The sequence below is a fragment of the Labeo rohita genome, unplaced genomic scaffold (assembly GCF_022985175.1).
Source record: "Labeo rohita strain BAU-BD-2019 unplaced genomic scaffold, IGBB_LRoh.1.0 scaffold_131, whole genome shotgun sequence".
Taxonomy (NCBI): Eukaryota; Metazoa; Chordata; class Actinopteri; order Cypriniformes; family Cyprinidae; genus Labeo; species Labeo rohita.
In genome coordinates this window covers 138,163-150,858 of record NW_026127461.1, presented here as the reverse complement: position 1 = coordinate 150,858, position 12,696 = coordinate 138,163, and the positions used below count along the sequence as shown (strand labels likewise).

General features: G+C 38.3%; 1 non-coding gene across 1 annotated transcript; it reads right to left on the bottom strand.

The window, feature by feature from the left end:
* Positions 1-3,532: 3,532 nt before the first annotated feature.
* Positions 3,533-8,625, bottom strand: LOC127158022 (uncharacterized). Its single transcript, XR_007826047.1, has 3 exons — positions 5,406-8,625; positions 5,037-5,240; positions 3,533-3,942 (listed from the first exon to the last, which is right to left on the bottom strand). It is a non-coding gene; the product is annotated as an uncharacterized LOC127158022 (transcript).
* Between the last annotated feature and the right edge of the window lie 4,071 nt (positions 8,626-12,696).

Here is a 12,696-nt window from a genome sequence, read left to right as displayed (position 1 = left end):
GTTCAAAACTGGCCCAGTGTCACCAGTCTTGCAGTCGTGTGTATTGGTGCATTATCATCCTAATACACGGCACCACCTTCAGGGTACAATGTTTGAGCTATTGGGTGCACATAGTCAACAGACACACTCTGCTCTTATTGGTGGAATTTGCCTGTGCGGACTGGCCACCAGGCTGCATTGCCTTGTTTTGTAATTGCCACCAACACTATTTTGGCCAGTTTTTCAGTTTCATTGTCCAACCCCTGCCTTGTTTCATTGTTTGTTGCTTATTTTGCTACTTTAGACTGCTCTGTGTCACATTTTTGCCAAAGTTAACCCACATTTTTGGCCGATATTTACCATTTACCACATGCACCACTTTAGGGTCACCCTGCCAGATTACACATTGCCGTGAACACATGTGGACCACTTCAGGGTTACATCCATTTTGTCCGAGCATTTTAAATGCCAGCAGTGTCATTTGTTGAAACATAAGTGGCCCATTTGGATTATATCTGGGAATGCCTGGGTCGATTGTGTCACATTTTGACATAGGTGGAATAGGCAAAAGCTTTGGGCCATATTTACTCCTTACCACATGCCAAAATGAGTAGTTCACATTGTTGTTGTTTTTTAACAATACTACTTCAATACTATCCATTTAAAATATTACCAAAAAGGCCACTGTCCGACAAAAACATAACTATTTTATTGCCCACATACAGATGCAATCTTCCCCCATGACATAGGTGGAATAGGCAAAAAGTTGTTGTTGTTGATTTTGACAATATGTTCACTTCACTAAAATATTATCAGGATGTCAAAAACACAGAAGCCTTCTTGTGCCCAGGGAAGAAAAAAAAGAAGAGGAAAACCGAGAGAAAGATGAAGGTTATATGATGTAATGAATGATGATAATATAAACTACATGACGTAAAAGTTTGTGAACAAACTTCATGTTGGCCAAGTCTAAAAGTTTAAAATAGGGTAATAACAATGGAGTACCAGAGATCTGAGACTTTTTAACATAATCGTGTCATTTTTCGTGTCACATGATAACACGTTTTAATAATATTTTTACACTAGTAGTAATGTGAAGTATTTGGAGATTTATGGTATTTGGCTAATGGAATTGGCTAATTTAGTAATAATTGTATATAACTGGTCTTATTAAAATAGCAACATTTTATGTAAAATTCACTTTAAAGATGTACATTTCTCAGTTTAAATGGAGGTGATAACGTTAGAAAATGCTATAGTTTAGTAAAACACTGCTGCCATCTACTGGAAGTCGAACACTTTTCAAATTTATTTGAAAGATTAAACGTAACGTTATTGTATGCTAGAGAAGTGTGATAGTTTCACTGGAAACAATTTTAAAATAAGGTTAATTTTCAATAACTAACATTAACAAAAATAATAAATACTGTTGCAAATGTATTGTTTATTGTTAGTTCAAGTTAGTTAATACATTCACTGATGTTAACAAATGATACCTTATTGTAAGTGTTAATGTTTCACTTTTTTTTTCTCATAAGAAAATGTATTATTGGTGGAATGGGCTGTGAAGCAAGGGGCACCAGATAAAATCTTGCCTAGGGAAGCAAATTGGCAAGGGCTGGCCCTGTGAGAATGGTTTTGTCTCTTGTTCTAGCATTGCATTGAGAGCAGATTAAACATTTGTTGACAAAATTCAATGGCCATTTATTGTGGTAGCATTTTGTTAATTATTTTATGGAAAACCAGTTACCTCAGTATCTCCAGCTGACAGTTTGGACTCTTCAGTCCTTCAGAAAGAAGCATCACTCCAGAATCCTGCAGGTCATTGTTACTCAGATCCAGTTCTTTCAGGACAGAGTTTGAGGATTTCAAAACTGATGACAAACTCCCACAAGACTGAGCAGTGAGATTACATATGGACAATCTGAACAAGAACAACACAGTAATTTAACACAGAATTAATCTTAACAGTGTGATTTAAAAAAAATAAATAAATAAAAATAATAATAATAATAATAATAAATCAATCAGTCAAATCAATCAAGTATTTTAAAACTCAAACCTCAATATCTCCAGCTTAGAGTTTGGACTCTTCAGTCCATCAGAAAGAAGTTTCACTCCATGATCCTGCAGGTCATTGTTACTCAGATCCAGCTCTCTCAGGACAGAGTTTGATGACTGTAAAGCTGAAGATAAACTTTCACAGGACTGATCAGTGAGATGACACCCACACAGCCTGTGAAGAGAACAAAACAAACAGCCATATGTGAATTTATTAGATAGGTTATATATCTTATAATCTGGAGTGCATGTTTAAAATACATTAACAAAGCACTTTTAAAGTATTTCAAAACTGTTATAGTTTATTAGTAGTTTATAAACTGTAGTTAATACATTAATAGACTATATACAAATAGTCTATTCATTGTCATTGATTGGCACTGTAATTAACGTGTTTAATTACCTCATATGAAATATAATGGTTTGTTGACAACTTATTAACTGCAGATTGTTCTCACTTTATATAAGATTACAGAAAATCTGAAAATGTCATACATTAAATGCTTTAAATCAGCCTATATTGCACATTAATTGTAATAATATTCAGTGTTTCTTAAAATGTTTAAAAATACATTAAGCACAAATACATACATTGGGTTTCTATGTTTTATAAGGACCTTTTATAGAATACTGTATAAATTATACTGTATGAACTGTCCCCCCCAGTTTTAAGAAACTCTGAATACTAATGCAATTAATGACCAATAAAGGTTAGTTAATTAATGACATTTTTTAAATACTATGACCTAATCTAAAGTAAATAATGACAATGAATGATGAACTCACTGTTTGTATATAGTCTGTTAATGTATTAACAACAGTTTATAAACTATTGATTAATTACAGTTTGCAAATAATTTGTAAATACTTTATTACTGTATATCTATCATAAAATGTTACCACTTTACACATTTATATGTCATTTTCATAGGTAACTTATGAAAATGTCACAACTTCAAAGGCTAAAAAATGTCTTAGGCTGAAAAATGTCTCATCTGTGCATTTGAGCTCAACACTGCAGTAAATCATTCATGAGTCAAACTGATTCAGTTCAACTCACTGACTCAATGATCCAGTCACAATCTCAAGTTATCAACACACTGAATCTGTCCTACATATACGAGGCAAAAACCAAGAATAATATGATCCTCCCCTGCTGAAAAAAAAACAGCTTGTTTAAGCTGGCCTCCCAGCCTGGTCACAGCTGGTTTATCAAGTTGGTTTTAAAGGGGTTTTGACCACTTTTTTAGCTGGTCAAGCTGGTTTTAGCTGGTCTTAGCTGGTCAGGCTGGTCTTAGCTGGTTTTAGCTGGTTAGGCTGGTCTTAGCTAGTTTAAGCTGGTCAGGCTGGTCTTAGCCAGTTTTAGCTGGTCAGCCAGGCTGGTCTTAGCCGGTTTAAGCTGGTCAGCCAGGCTGGTCTTAGCTGGTCAGGCTGGTCTTAGCTGGTTTAAGCTGGTCAGGCTGTTCTTAGCTGGTCAAAATGTCTGTTTGATTGATTGATTGATTGATTACATAGTGTCTGCCCCAATTTTCCTGTCAAGGGGTGTTGCAACAAATAATAAAAATAATTCCAAGTTTACTTTTAATGGTCTGCAGGACCACAAGGAACCATTAAAACAATTTTTATTTGATCTTACAGCCCCTTTAAAAAATTATATTCTAACAAATATTTACAAAATATTTACAAAATAATTGGAACGATTACAATTCTAAAACTATATTAACAATTAATGGTGAATATGAACAATAACAGAATTCTAAACATATTATGCATTTTCATTTTTCTTTTCTTTTTTATTATATCTTGCATTTTTTGGGGATATGTAATGCCCCACTTGTTTCTCCCTCTTCTCTCTCTCTCTTCTTTCAGGCTCCTTTTGTTTCCACCAGTCACTGAAATAGACTTAAAAAATAAATAATTTAGATTATTAATGTGTGAATTTTCAACAAGTAAAACTACTTAAAAAAGCAAACTATAGTGTCATGTTTTTGTTGCACATTTTCCTTTTTCCAGACATAGCCTACAATAATTTAGAAACATGCCCTTGATAGTTGTTCCTTTTATTGCTCAAATAAAGATAAAATTGATATATTCAAATGGAAGTGCATATATATATTTCTGTAGGTGTTTAATTAATGTAGCTATTTTATTGATAAATGAGTATACATGGATGAATAGGAATAAGAATATCTTAGCATGAACAATTTTTAGCTGTTTTTAGCTAAACTGACTATGGTTACAAGGGCTGCCTCCTGAGTTCTGATCATCAATTAACCATTAGTCTATCAAAATTTCATTAAATGCTTAATCATAGAAAAAATCCACAGGAAGTGGTGAAGCTTGCTTCAGCAAGGTTACATACAGTGCATGCATGAATAAATAGAAAAATTACATTATCTCTCAACAAAAAATAGAATATTTTCTAACAATAGAAGTCTTTACTGTCAATTTCAGTTTAACACATACTTGTTGGATAAAAGTTAAACACACACACACACACACACACACACACACACAAAACAAACAAAAAAAAAATGTTTTTTTTATCCATGAAAGAATCCTGAAAAGTATCACAGGTTCCAAAAAAAAGAAAAGAAAAAATTAAGCAGCACAACTGTTTCTATTCTAAAATTGATAATAAATCAGCATATTTCTAAATGATCATGTGACACTGGAGTAATGGAAAGACTAGAGTAATGGTGCTGAAAATTCTGAAATAAATTACATTTTAAAGTATATTACAAATACACAAAAAACTATATTTTAAATTGCAATAATATTTAACATTACATTTTTTTAATTTTCTTTTTTTTTTTTTTTTTTCAATCATTTTTCTGTATTTTTGATCAATTAAATGCAGCTTTGATGAACAGAAGAGATTATTTCATAAAAACATTACAAAATCATACTAATCCCAAACTATTGAACGGCAGTGTAGATAATAAAAGAATATAATAAAAGAAAAAAGGAGATCTTGGTATGTGTGTATGTCTTACATTTCAGAAATTCTGCTGAAAATCCTTCACTTTGCAAAGAAGAGTGGCAACTTGGGTTCACTTCAACCGGTTTCTTCTGTACCATTTGCCCTGTTGTTTTAGATGGCACTTTTCCTTTTGTAACGATGGACGACTGAGAGGGCTGAGGTGTGGATCCACCTGGTGATTGTAACACCTTTCGACTTCTTTGTTCCTCTTAAATATCTACAAATCAGTCAGAAAACAGACAATGTGTAATTCACATTAGTTTTAGCTAAGAAATCGGAATCATTCTCCCTTAAAAATCGTCTCTCTTCTAGAGTTGAGAAAATCTTCTACCATATCTACATGTAAAATGCAGGTATTCAGTTCTTAGATTGCAACCATTACCTTTGAATGAACTCCAAATCTCTGTCTGTCTCCTGGTAAGGTTACTCCAGAGTGAATATATGCTCCGAAAAGTCCAGGCAGGAAAATTTGGTTAACATTTTGGTTTAACTCATTCTTTAAAACAAAGCTAACAAAAGCATTACAATCAAACAATAAGCGAATTAGCAAGTTATCAAAGGTTCTCGCACATCTCGCTGCTTACGTTAAACCGCTTTAACAGCACCCTTCAGAGTTTACGTGACAGTTTACATCCTCCGTGAGCGGGATGACCGCGAGTTGCAAGACTTAAAGGGGTCATCGGATGCCCATTTTCCACAAGTTGATATGATTCTTTAGGGTCTTAATGAAAAGTCTCTAATATACTTTGATTAAAAATTCTTAATGGTTTTGTAAAACAACACCCTTTTTACCTTGTCAAAATGAGCTCTGCAAAAATCATCTCATTCTAAGGGGCTGTTCCTTTAAATGCAAATGAGCTTTGCTCACCCCGCCCCTCTCTTCTCTCTGTGAAAAGATGGTCTTGTTTACATTAGCTGCATGTAGCCGCGTTTAGCCGCTAAACTTCCTAACTACCACGTTATAAAGAAAGGCGATCAGAAAGATTCATAAAAAACCCCTTATACTCACTTTTGCTGTAAATGAAACTGGACCATGAATGATTCGCGCGAACATAGACGGATATATGTAGATTGGGAGGTGCATTCCCTTCACAAACAAACATAATCTAGTGCATCTTCAGCGGCTCAGATATCGGGAGTAAATGACGACCACTATGTTCATTATTACATCCAGCAACACAACACCTCAATCACTCAATCAGAGATATTCTTGTCTAACTTACATCCCTGCTCCGGCATCGAAACAAAAAGGGCGGACTGTTACAGCTGATTTGAGGTAAATCGCTCATGTTAATCAACTATCGTGGGAGCGGCCTCTGTGAGTGTGACGCCACACAGACAGACATCTGAGAATGACTCTTTTTAAAAAAGGGAATATTATTTTTACAGATTAATTAAAAACCGCTGTATGGATTTTTATCATTATAGGGTAGATTTGTACATACACTGCCAACACACATTAATGTTCAAACAACATGAAAAAGTGAACTTAGCATCCGATGACCCCTTTAAGTAACGTCATGCGTTTCATTTCGGCGCCCCTGTTAACAGATGACTGCTTGTGCAAATTTGATTTACATCATAAAATAATCATGAGAAAGTGTGCTGAACAACATGACGTTCCCGTAAATCACAACTGTTGTCAATGAAGTGTGTAATTATTACTGTTGGAACCCAGAGATTTTCTGCCTATAGCCACTATGAGGGTGGGGAATGTGTGAAATTCACCCGCGACCGCGCTCCTTAAACCCGGCACAAGTCTCCCTCACGCCCTGCGGACAGAGGATTCGTTAATCTGCGGTTTCCACAAAAGTAGACACCAATATACTACTGCAGTTACCAAACATGAGCAATAAAAAGTGAAATAAATCACTTACCGCAGTTGTGAATCGTACTTATTGCTGCTCCTTAATGTGACCGTTGAAGAAAATGCCGCCTCTGTAGATTTGAAATTTACAGCATTATGCTGTACTTTTGCGTCAAACCACCACGTTGTTACGGATCTGGTCGGTGAGCTGTGGACCGCTCACCACCAGATGTCGCTCTTACCTTATCCTCACACTCAGACTGTTGCACCACACCCCGGACTACATCTCCCGTCATGCAGCGCGCTGACTGGGTCAGCACCTGGGACCAATCAGGCGCGCTATAAAAGCCCCGGTCTTTCCCCATGCAAGCCACGGTGCATTGTTGTTGTTTTCATTGTTAGCGTTCCTAGTTTCCTAGTTTCCCTGTGTTTATTTCCCTCGCCTGGCCATCTCGTCTTGACTGTCTCGCCACCTGCCTTCTGGACTCTTGCTCGTTAAGGATTACTCGTCTTTCTCACGTCTTGGATTAAGTTCGCCACTGATCGACCCACGCCTGTCTCACGGACTTCTATTGTGCGTAGCCCTTGCATACCTGTTTGTTGTCGTTACGACCCTGCCTGTTTGACCATGTCTCTGCCTCGTCCCATTAATAAAAGCTTGCAGATGGATCCGCTCGCCTCCCGTTTCACTCACTCTGTAACACACGTGTGTCACACCCCTGGACTGTTTAGTTGGTTTCTCCCATCAATTCCCCCTGCAGCTCTGTGTGTTTTGGTCTCTCCCTCATTGTCTGCACCTGGTGTGTTAATCAGTCTGTCTATTTAATGTGTGTGATTACCCTCCTCTGTTGTCAGACCTTAATGTTACCACCCTGTGTTCCTGTGTTTTCCGAGTTTCCCGTGTTTCCTTGTGGATTATTAAAGACTGTTCGTTTCACTACGTCGTTGTTCGTCTGTTCCTGCCTGAATCGTGACCCACATGATCAGATTATGCTTTAAGCATTTCTTGTTAAAGATATTGTTTTTGTTTTCTTCTAGTGTTTTTTTAATTGCAGGTGATTATTTATTATATAAAGACGTTGTGTTTGTTTCATTTCTATTTTGTGTAAAAGTCTATTCAATACCACAACACTATATTTGGTCATACAACTATGGTGAATGTATTTCTTCAGACAATAATTTAATCTGATTTGAGTTCTATGCTGATATTTTGAGCGCTAGCTTGATTTTATGATATACTTGATTTTATGATATACTATGATATACTAGAATTTATTTGTGAAACCACTTTAATAATTTTGTTTTAGACTCTTCTCAGATATATTATCGTTAACAACTGGAATAATTTAAGCTGTATCATCTAACCTACCTGATTATGATACTAAACTTACCTTGAATTGAACCTGGTCAGTAAGTGAAACAAACCGATTAATATGTAATTAGGTCAAATGGACACCAGCTTGGTTAGGCTGGGAGACCAGCTAAAACCAGCTACTTCCAGCTACTTCCATCTTAAACCAGCTAAAATGCCACTGATACAATCATACTACAATATAGACAGGGGAAATATCTGATAGTTATAGTTATGAGACACTTATTTATCCACATATTTGAACATACTGATTCACTATGAAACCACAATCAAATCTGCCAAAACTGAATGTTTAGTCAGATAATTTTCTGTTTCTTTTCTTCAATAACTTATTGTATTCTTAATATTTGGGGAAAATATTTCACATTGTATTTTGAGATTTAATTGTTTAGTGATGTAGAACAAAACATTTAATTGAACATCAGTCAGTAAAATTACTCACAGTGCTTTTCTGCAGCATCTCACAGCTGGGATGAATCTCTTGTAGTTTGAAGGTGACGTGAACCTCTTTGGGCTGAACTCATCCAGCACCTTCTCTGACATGAGAAGTACATATGTCAGCACTGTGCACATTGAAGATGAGAGGTCTCTTCCTGAATGTTCATCTGAGCTGAGGTAACTCTGGATTTCCTCATATAATGAATGATCTTTGAGCTCAAGTAAGCAGTAGAATAGGTTAACTAAAGATTCATCTGAAACACCATACTTATTTTGTACTTGTTTAATGTATAGAGCTGTTATCATGATGCTCTCTGTGGTGTCTTCAGTGTGTGTGATCAGGCCTGTGAGCAGGTTTTGACTGGATTTCAGTGAAATGCCCATCAGAAAGCGCAGGAACAGGTCCAGATGTCCTGTCTGACTCTCCATGGCTTTATCAACAGCCTTCTGCAGTAGCTCCTGCAATGTGATATTTTCTTCTGGCTTGTCAAAGAAAAACTGAAGCTCCTGCATGTTCTTGTTCAGGTAACAGACGAACACATGCACTGCAGCGAGAAACTCTTGAACACTCAGATGCACGAAGCAGAAGACCTTTGCTCCATGAAGTCTATGTTGCCTTTTGAAGATCTCAGCAATCATTCCTGTGAACTCAGTGTCATTACTCGCATCAATATCACATGCTTTTAGATCTTTCTCATAGAACACAATGTTTTTCTGCTTCAGTTGTTCAAATGCTAACTTTGCTAACTTCAAAATCATCTCTCTATTTAATTGCAAGTGCTCTGTACATTGTCTTTCTTCTTGCTCATCATACTTGTGGTTCTTCATGTTCATCTGTATCAGCAGGAAGTGAATGTACATTTCGGTCAGTGTTATGCTGATGTTCTCTGCATTGTTCTCAATGAGAATATCCTGAAGTACTGTGGCCGTGATCCAGCAGAACACAGGAATGTGGCACATGATGTAGAGACTACGAGACGTCTTAATGTGTGAGATGATTCTGGAGGCCTGAGTCTCATCTGTGATTCTCTTTCTGAAGTACTCCTCCTTCTGTTGGTCAGTGAATCCTCGCACCTCTGTGAACAAACCCACATAGCGAGGAGGGATCTGATTGGCTGCTGCTGGTCGTGATGTCACCCACACAAGAGCTGATGGAAGCAGATCTCCTTTGACCAGACTTGTAAACAGCACATCTACAGATGCTTTTTTCTCAACAGTGTTCAGAGACCTACCTTTAAAATTCAGAGGCAGACGACTCTCATCAAGTCCATCAAATATAACCACAAGCTTACACTCCTTATATAACTTTGATTTCTCCAGGTTCTTCAGTTCAGGATAAAATTCCAGCAGAAGTTCGTGGAGACTGAAATCTTCATTTGTCATTAAGTTCATCTCTCTGAATGGAAGCAGGAACACACAGTGTATATCCTGATTGGCTTCTCCTTCTGCCCAGTCCAGGATGAACTTGTGCACAGAGACAGTTTTTCCAATGCCAGCAACTCCCTTGGTCAGCACAGTCTTTTTCTCATTGTTTGTCCTCAGTTCAGTAAATATATTGTTGCATTTGATTATTGGTTTGTCATGTGATTTTTTATTCCTGAAAGCATCATCAATCTTCAGAATCTCATGTTCCTGATTGACATTTTTCATATCTCCTTTTGTGATGAACAGATCTGTGTAAATATCCTTGAGATGTGCTTCATTTTCTTTGTTGCCCTCAAAAATATATTCTGCTTTCTTTTTCATGTTTGTTTTGTGAGTTTTCAAGAAGTTTTGCAGCTCTGTAATAAAAAAAAAAATAATAATAAAATTTGGGGGAAAACATGAAACATATTTGACAAATATTTTGATACCAGCATGACTATCATTACTAATAACTGATGCAGACAGATTAAACTCATACTGCTGAAAAAAAATGTGCTAGTCTGTGTATAATTCATTCGTTCATTTTTTACATTTACATATTATATCATAAAACATGTTTATTCCAAAGTAACTTATATAATGTATTAAATAATCTTAATGTAGACTGTTAAAAGTAGGCGTGTCAGCTGTGTTATGGTTCAGGTTTGTGGCATACGCCACAATGAGATGAAAGCAGCGCATTCTGTTGTTTTCTATATTTTTCAAAGGGGTGAATTTACACAAATAAAAAGACATTTTTCCATTTCGAATGATGTCCTGCTATTATCTGTATGACTATGAATGACAGAGTATTAAGTTGTTTAAGTTTTTGAGGAAAGAAATTCAAGTGATCTCGCTGGCGCCTCGCACGTTCGCAAAATATCAGTTCTGACTGTTCATTATTAACGTAAAACACAGTCAACCAAACATATAAAAACATATTATGCTTAATCAGGGTTCCCACACGTACTGGAAAACCTGGAAAATTGATGACTAATTTACCAGTCCTGGAAAACACATGAAAAATTAAAGAAAATGGAAAATGTCCTGGAAAATCTTTAGTTTGGAGAATGATCATTTAAAAAAAGGAACTGTGTTCTTCTTTAACCAAGCAAACAAATAATGCTAGTAGTAGAAAATGTTCAAACTGCCATAAATTGTAACTGGCCAATTTTTGCTCCAAACACACAATTAGCAGTCAGCTCTTTTGTTCCCCTTCAGGAACTCAAGCTGCGTCCGGAGACGCTTTGGGAACGCCTTTGGCGGAACCACGCTCTGAACGAATGTGTACTCTAACCAATGAGAAAGCGGGACGTCACGGGCGGGTGACGTCATCGACCAGGAAGCATAAAAGCACGTGCGAAGCCGGCCGGCGTCAGCTTCTGTCTTTCAGCGGAGCGCTCTATGTTTGTGTCTGTCACCCTGTTTTTTAGTGCAAGTTTTAGCACAACTTTATTTTGAGGGTGATGTCTTTTAAATGAGAAAAGCCATTGTAATAGGAGTGGACTAGCGTTTCAGGCTGTGTTAAAAATAAAAGAAACCCCCTTGTAAACGTTATGTCCTACAAGCATTATTACAAATATAAGCAGCGACATTTTAGACTGTGCGTTTTTCTCTACCCGCGCTATTTCGGGTGGGGATACACACCGTCTATTTGTTGTCTGTCTGGGAGCGAAGCAGGGGAGTCAGTTCTCGAGGGAGCTGACTGCCCACGTTTGCGTTCCCTGCGGCTCAGCTTCCGCTTCTGCCGAGGCAGGGCGGCGGCTGTGATCATGGGGATCGCACATAGATCTACGGACAGGTAGAGACGGGTCCTCCCTATCTCTGCCTTTCTCCCTAGATTTAGCGCTCTCTCTCTGGGCGGGAAGCCCGCGCTGCGGTTCTTCCCCTTTGAATGAGAGCTCGCGGCGAGGCGGGCGCTGTCAACTCCCGAGGGGGCTGACTGCCTGCTTTCTCGCTGCGCACGCTTCGTCCCCGGAGGGCTCTCTTCGAGGAGGGAGTCCTCGTGAACTTCCCCGCGGCTCGTATCCCGCTTTTGCCGAGACATTGCAGCAACTGCAGCCGTGGGGACTGCAGCATAGATCTGTGATCGGTTAGAGACGGGTCCACCCTATCTCTGCCTTTCTCCTTTGATCTAGCGCTCTCTCTCGGTCCTCGAAGCCCGCGCTGCCGTTCTTCCCCATCTGAGTGAGAGCTCGCGCTGCTGCGGCTATTTTTCTCTAAAAAGAGGCAATAAATAAATAAATAAATAAAAAGAAAAAAGAAAATATGAGCTGACTGCATACTAGATCGCTCGTTTCTAAAATGCCTCGCCGTTCTCTACATCTGCGGCTGCTGGGCGTGAGCAGCCGCGACCTAGTAATATTAATAATAAAAAAAAAAAAAAAAAAAAGCTGAGTGTCGCGACTCGCGCTCCCCTGTCCAGGGACCGAGACCCGCGGCACTCTAGGCTGGGGTCCTCCAAGGCGAGGCCCGACCTGCGGGTCGTGCTTGAGTCTCGGAGGCCCCAGGCCCCAAAGCGGTCCTGACTCCAGACCAGGACCGCCGAGGGCAGCCCCTACCGGGGAAGAGCGAGTCACACCGCATTACACGGTGTCCGTTTCTCCTCGGTGCCCTCGGGAGGTCAGTTTGCTGTCCCTGCCAATGTTACAG